This window comes from Castor canadensis, chromosome 11 (genome assembly GCF_047511655.1).
Source record: "Castor canadensis chromosome 11, mCasCan1.hap1v2, whole genome shotgun sequence".
In the NCBI taxonomy this organism is placed as follows: Eukaryota; Metazoa; Chordata; class Mammalia; order Rodentia; family Castoridae; genus Castor; species Castor canadensis.
The window spans coordinates 91,266,988-91,274,508 of NC_133396.1; positions in this window are offsets into that span (position 1 = coordinate 91,266,988).

A 7,521-nucleotide genomic window follows, 5' to 3' on the forward strand; every position below is an offset into this window, starting at 1 on the left:
CTCTCTTTCCTGCATGATTAAGTTTGTTACTGAATCTTTCTGTTGAATTTCTCAGTTCTACCATTGTATTCTTGAACTCCAGAATTCTTTTCTTAAATGGTTTCTAATTCTTCAATAAATTTTTAATATTCTCTATACATTTTTCTTGATTTTGATTGTCTCCTTGTGATATCTTGCATTTTATTGAGTATCTTTAAGGTAATTATTTTGAATTCTTTGTAGATCTTCATTTCTTTGGGGCCCATTCTTGTAGCCTTATTAATTTCATTTGGTGGTGTCATGCTGGCCTGATTATTCATGACATATGTAGCCTGTTTGTCCATTTGAAGGAGCAAAGATCTTTTCCAGTCATTACAGGGTGGCTTTAACATGGAAAGACCTATTGAGTCCCTGGGCTGAAGGTATGGCCTTTGGGTCCACAGTTGAGTGGAGGGGAGTCAGGTTATAGGGATGATGTATCCACAGTGGTATCTGTAATTGGCAGGCCTACTTCCAGAGGCTTAGTTTAGTGTATATCCTTCCTGACCCTAAGTTAATGGAACTGCTTTCATGGCTTTTGTTTCAGTAGAACTAGCATTTGTATTAGGGTCTAGTTGACTGTTCACAGTTGTGTGCATATATGGTGGGCCTACTACCAAGTGCATGGGTAGATGTGACTCCTGCTAGGTCCCTGAAACAGATTCTGCTACATCACTGGTAGTGTTCTTGGGTGGGGAGGTTTGTTCCAATACTGTACCTGAAAGTGGTATAACTGAGTCAGAAGGCTTCTTCAAGCTCCACAGCCAGAACTAAGGTTTGCATGCCTGCTCTTCATATATGGAAAAACATGTTTCTTTCCAAGTTCCTGGGTGAGTAGAACTTGGACCATGGCAGAATGGGGCTGGAATCAGGGCCCAGGGATGCTTCATGATCTTGTCAGACCAAAGTCAGCAGGCCATCCTCTAGGAGGTGGCACTGATGGGCATGCTTTCTGCTGGGTCCCTGGGTAGGTAGGTGTGCCTCTTGACTGTGGCCAGAGCTGGGTCAGCCAGGTTAAAGGTCAATGCTTGAGGCGTGGGTAGGCATGGTTCCTCAGGGCTCTTGGTGAATGGTGTTTGTATCAGGCCAAGGCCAATGGAGCTGTAGCTCAGCCTATGAAAGCACAGAGTTGTTCCTGGATTTATAGCTGTGACCACAGTTAGTGAGCCTGCACCCTGGACACAAGCCAGCCTTGACAAAATGGGCTTCTTTAGTCTTGGGTTTCTCTGAGGCTTCACACCTTCCTACCTGAATCCCAAAGCTTTCACATAGACACTTTTGTCCAAGGATAGATGTCAAATCATTGTTGCTGTGGGGGAATACAAGTGGGAGGCTTCATATTCTATCATCTTGCTGCAGACTTTCTTTGTATTTTAAATAAACTTGTTGTTTTCTTCTCTTCTTATTGACTTACTTGAGACAAGAAATATGTTCTTGTGATATTGCATTGTCGTTTCTGGTAATGCTTTAGTGAGTGAAGCTTTCTTATAAAATTGCGGTGGTTTTTAAGGATTCAGATTTGGAGCACAAAAGTTCCTGTGAAATATTTCAAAGATGCTACCTCTTTGCAATCCATATTCTGAAGCTAATATCTCAGTCAGGGCCAACTGCACACCAGTTAGGGAAGACCACATTGAATTTGGCTTATTCAGCCCACTGTACATTCTTGAGCAAACTTAAGAAGTGTCCTATACCTTGTTAGTTTCACAGCCAGAAGAATGCAATGATCATTTCCAAGCATACTTGAATGTATTCAGCTCTCTATGTTACGTACCTGTGGGCCCAAAATCACTGATGCAAAGTTACATAAAATGTTTCTTTTGATGGGTCTGTTTGACAATTTCTAACTTTAATAGTGATAATGATGGTGATGATATAAAAATAAAGTAGTTACGGTTTTTCTTTTTTCTTTTTTTTTTCTCTTAAGCATCATTCTTTTATTTTCATCTTCTTCCCCCTCTGTGCCTTGTCTTAGATATTTTTTTTTTAGTTATGGGTTTTCTTAAGAAAAAAGATATATGCTGCTTAATTCAGCAATTCCATTCTTGGGAATCTTTTGTATAGAACTATCAGAACTTTGAACATTAGTATATTTCAATGAATGGAGTAAAGAAGTTTATTTCAGTGTCAAAGTGCCAAAACACTTGAGAGAAATGACTAAGTTATTCCATTCTCTCTGTGGCATATCTGTAGGTACTAAAAGGCATAAATTAAAGCTATAGTGGATCGCATGGGAAAATATCCATAAAGCATTAGAAAGCAAAATAACAATATGCAGAAAACATGCTTATAAAATCCTAATCTGAAAAATAAACAACGGTTTTAAGAACATTCTATATAAATGTGAACAAAAACACACATAGGCACACTCACTTATATAATCTGCAATGGACTTTTATCATTAAAAGAAAAATATGTATATGTACACCAGGTTGTTATATGGTTTATCTTCTTGGGGGGACTCATATATCAGTGGGTGAAAGAAGATCAAATAATCAAATAAATAAATAAATGAAATAGAAAAAATGAACTAAAAACTCTCATTGGGGAAAAAACAAAATGTTCTACAAGTTACATAATACAAGATTGTACATTTGGCCATAGAACTGAAAAGCTACTGCATATTTGAACTAGAGTCTAAGAGAGGGTTTGACTGAGATTCACTGTGATTTTTGACCTTTGGATGCACTGTTGAAAAATATTGACTTGAAAGTCAAATCCAACAATGGGCACTGAGTGGTTCCTTCACTTGGTGTTCCTTTAAAAAGGGCCAAGGTCACTGTTCCTAACACTGCTACTACATTAGGAGCAGGAAAGCCAGAGGGGCTGTAAGGAAGGGAACTTACAGATCTGGTGAGTTCCCATCTGAAAAACTTCCACAACAGTTGCTGAGGTTACAAATAACCATATGTCACCAGGAAAAAGGCAGCAACCCCCCTAACCTTCCATAGCAGGAGTTTTAGGAAATAGGAAAGAACAATTTATATGGCTTATTTTAGAGAGGTTCTTGTCTTGGTTGCTTTGATAATCTACAGGGGGTAGCAGTAAGGGGACTTTTGGGCCCCATTCCATTTCCCAGATCCTATAAACTGGAACTAGACTGGGGTGCAGGGACTGAAAATGATTTCTCAGGCTAGTTTTGGAGTTCATGAAGATCAGGGACAGTAGTTTAGAGTTCACACCAGAGAAGCTGGCCGTTTCATACATACAGTCCACATAAGGCACCTGAGAGCAATGGGCCAGCCAGTAATATACCTTAAGGTGAAAGAGGAAGCAAAACTGGAACCCTTGTAGCTGGTGTTAGGTTGAGACTTATGTCTGTACATTATAATGATAATTTAAAAATTTTATTTTCCACTTGGAATCACATCATTTTAGAGCTTCAAAAAGACTGTAAGGATTAAATTTCTAATTAACTTCACTAGATGTTTGGGGGAAGACAATTTTTCATTGTACGGGATTAGTCTTGGGACTTCAGGGTATTTAGCCTGCCTGGTACATGGTTAATGAATACCTGTTAAATCTCCCTGGCATTAATAGAACAAAAACCAACCAACCAATCAAACAAAAGAACTCTCCTATATATTTCCAGATTTTCTAATAGGAAAGTTATTGCTGTTACTAAAAACCATTTGTAGGTCAATCCATTTATTTCATTTTTAGACAAATGTGTGTAGGAAGTTAATTGATTTATTCAAATAATAGCCAGAGTAGTTCAGCAGAAAATTCACTGGTATGATGTTCACAAAAAAAAAGGGTGACAAGATTGTTTTCTGATAACTTCAAGTTTCATTGTGAAGATTATGCATAAATTTTATTTATCATTACTCATACATCTTATTCTTTAACTATTGCTGTCTTTTATTGTCAATATTGATTTATTTGCCAGAATATAAGGCCTCAAATTGAAAATAGTTGTTTTACGTTTTTTTCAAGTCTACTTATAATTCTTAGTAAAGATATCATGATAGTTAATATCACCAAGAGAGTAAAGGTCAATGAAAAACAACACAACATATTTGTCAAAGTTTCCTAAACTTAAGTGCACTTTGATTGCAGGGAAACTATTAAAAATTAGTCTCTTCTGCTGTCCTAAGCTTTTGATTCTAAAAGTGAGCTTAATTTCTAAACTTTGAACCATCCAGAAAATATTTGGTAAATATATTCACCATGACCAGGGCACCATGCTGGGTGCTGAGAAAAATCCAAGTATGAATTTGACTCCTATACTCTGCAAAAATCTATCACCTACTTTTAGAAAGAAAAGTTTATGCAGTGATGGTGTCTAAGTATTAATGATGATGAATAGACTGAATGTTCAGATGTCAAAGTAAACAGGGACTTCTTTGAGCCTGAGTAATCCATAGGAATGAAAGAAAAATTCACTTTATTATAACAAAACTTTAATTTTTATCATGTCAAAAAAGCTTTGGATTTCTTATAGCACCTTCAGAAGTCAAGCCAACAAAAGTAGTTTACAAATATACTGTTCTCATATAAGCAAATAATAACTGTTCTTCAAATCAACTTCACTAATCTATAAATGAAATCCACAATAATAGTCACTATAACATTTTTATTACAATATGTAACTTTTTCCCAAATATTATTATTATTTTGTCGTACTGGGACTTGACCTGAAGGCTTACACATGCTAGGGAGCTACTATACCACTTGAGGCATGACCCCAGCTCTTTTAGATTTTAGTTATTCTTCAGATGGTGGTCTAACATTTATGCCTGGGCTGTGATCCTTCTATTTATACTTCTCATGTAAGTAGGATGACAGTAGCTGCTCTATGACCTTGAGAAAGTCCTGCCTTTCCCTTCCTTCCCCTCCCCTTCCTTCTCTACCCTTTCCCTTCTGGTCCCACCCCTTCCCCTGCCTTCCCTCCCCTCCCCTTCCTTTCCCTTCCCTTCCCTGCCCTTCCCTTTCCTTCCTTCTGAAGGAGGTTTCAGTGTATTGCCCACACTGGTCTAGAACTCTTGGGCTTAAGTGTTCTTCTCATCCCTACCTCCCAAGATCTAGGACTATAGGTACACAGTACTGTCCTGGATTTTTCCTTTCCCTTTCTTTCTTAAAAAACAATAAAATACTGAGAGAAAAATTACTGTAGGAGGTGGCTCAGGAATAAATTAGCTGATGCATATGAAATAGCAATATTACTGCTTGTCAGAGAGAATTTTTGCACACAGACTCTTTTAGCAGTAAAACATAATCTTCTTGGTGAAAAGCACAGCTGGTAAGGAAAATACTGACACAAAAGTTAATCTTTTGTTTCAGAGAAGCCTTTGTTAGGTTATTGTGTGCATTGTGTGCCTTTGAGTGGAGGCAAGCAGATGGAAATCAAGTCAGGAATCACTTAAAATGGGCTTTGTTGAGTTAAACTGAAATCAAAACATATCTGTAGTGCCCTGAAACACACATTAGAACAATGTCTCTTAAATATTAAGGAACAGCTGTTCCTGATACAGACAACTCAAGTGAATTACAAAAAACATGATATCATCATCAGGTCTCATCCAAAGCCTGCTGGATCAGAAATGAAGTATGAAGTCAAAAAACGAGTGACTTCTCCTGAAACACCTCACTCCCTCTACCATTCCTTAGAGAGAGAAAAAAAAGAATAACCCTTCCCTAGACATGAGAATTGCTGAGTTTAAGGATCAAGAGAGCCCAGTATGCCACCTGGACTAGACCACATCAGATTTGGTACTACTGATCACAAAGACCAGAGGTTTTGGCTACCTTGTCTAGCTCTGTAACAAGGAGTAAGTGGGTATTCATGTCCTCATCTTACTTCAGGTGATTTAGAAAAATGCCACTTGTATCTAAGCTTAACTTAGCTATGGTGAAGGCTATCTGTGTTTTATTCCAAAGTGTGGGTTAGTGGTACTTAAATTTAAAAATTGCTTCTCCGAAATGTAAGTCATCATGCAATAGAGATGCCTAAATTCCCATGTTTATTACAGCACTATGACTAAGAGCAAATAATAGAATCAGCCTCAATGCCATCAACTAAATGTGGTATATATACACAATGGAGTGTTATTTAGCCATAAAGAAGAATAAAATTATTTCATTTGCAGGAAAATGGATAGAATTGGTGATCACCATGTTAAGTGAAATAAGCGAAACTCAGAACGACCAATATTGCATGTTTTCTCTCATATGTAGAATCTAGACCTAAAAAAATGAATGAATGTAAAGGAGGACTATTTGGGAGGGGAGCTACCAGGAGGGGGGGAAAGGCAAAGGTGATGGCAGTGAAGTAGATTAAAATGCATTATACATATGCATGAAAATAGCATTAAGAAATCCATGTAAAACTGTGCAAGAAAAGAGGAGGGGATAAGAAGGAGTAAGTAACACAGTGGGGTGAATTTGATCAAAGTACATTATATGCTTATATAGAAATACCACAGTGAAACCCTTTGTACAATTAATATATGCTAATATAAAAAATAGAAGAAAATAATTGCTTCTTCTACCTACTGGATATTTGACCTTGAGGAAATTTAATCATTCTGAGCTTTGATTTACCATTTTATAAAATGAAGATGTTAATAATGGTGACTTGATTGAAGTGCGTTATAGTAGTAAGATCCTACAGTAAATGAATATTTTCTATTACAAATAAGATTCTGGAGTCTCAAATAGGCAAAACTCAGTGTTTCTTATATAAGGAAGTTAAGAAAGCTTGATTCTATCTAGAAATACTATCACACCACCTAGCACAGAACTTGGCATAAAGCAGGTTCTCAAAAATGCCAGGCTTTCTCTGTTTTTCCCTAACTCATGACATTTTTAAATGTTCTGCCTTGCTTGTTATTTTGCATTGAATTATTATTATATTGAGTACTACTATTTAATTTCCTGTATTTTTCTTGTCTTTTCAATTAATCTTTAAACTCTTTGAGGGAAGGGAGTACATCTTACATTCATAGAAATATTTCAGTGCCTAGCACAGGTCTTTGAAACAAAAGTGCCCAGTAAAAAAGGTTGATGGCTTAAGCTGGATTCCTAAAATTACTAAATTACTAAAGGCTGAATGTGGTGGTACATGCCTATAATCCCAGCTACTCAGGAAGCAGAGAGAGGAGGTTTGATGTCTGAGACCAGCCTGGGGGAAATTAGTGTGAGACCCTATCTGCTGAAAGACAAAGTACAAAACAAAAGGATTTGGGTAGGGCTCAAGTGATAGAGCCTTGAATTCAATTCCTCTGTAACCAAACCAAACCAAACAAAAAAACAAACTAAAAAGAGCAATAAAGAGGAGAGAAAGGAGTTTGTGGTGATCCAGGTCAAGTGTGTAAGATGCAGAGTAGCATTAGTGTTAGGAATGTTGAATTTCCCCACAGTTAGGTTTGGTTCTGCAAACTCTCATCTTTATTACCCAAACTTTGTTTATATAATTATTTAATAAAAATGTATATTTGAAAATCATTTATATAATGAAAATATCTCCAAATAATACTTCATAGAGGCCAAAATTAAGTTTGA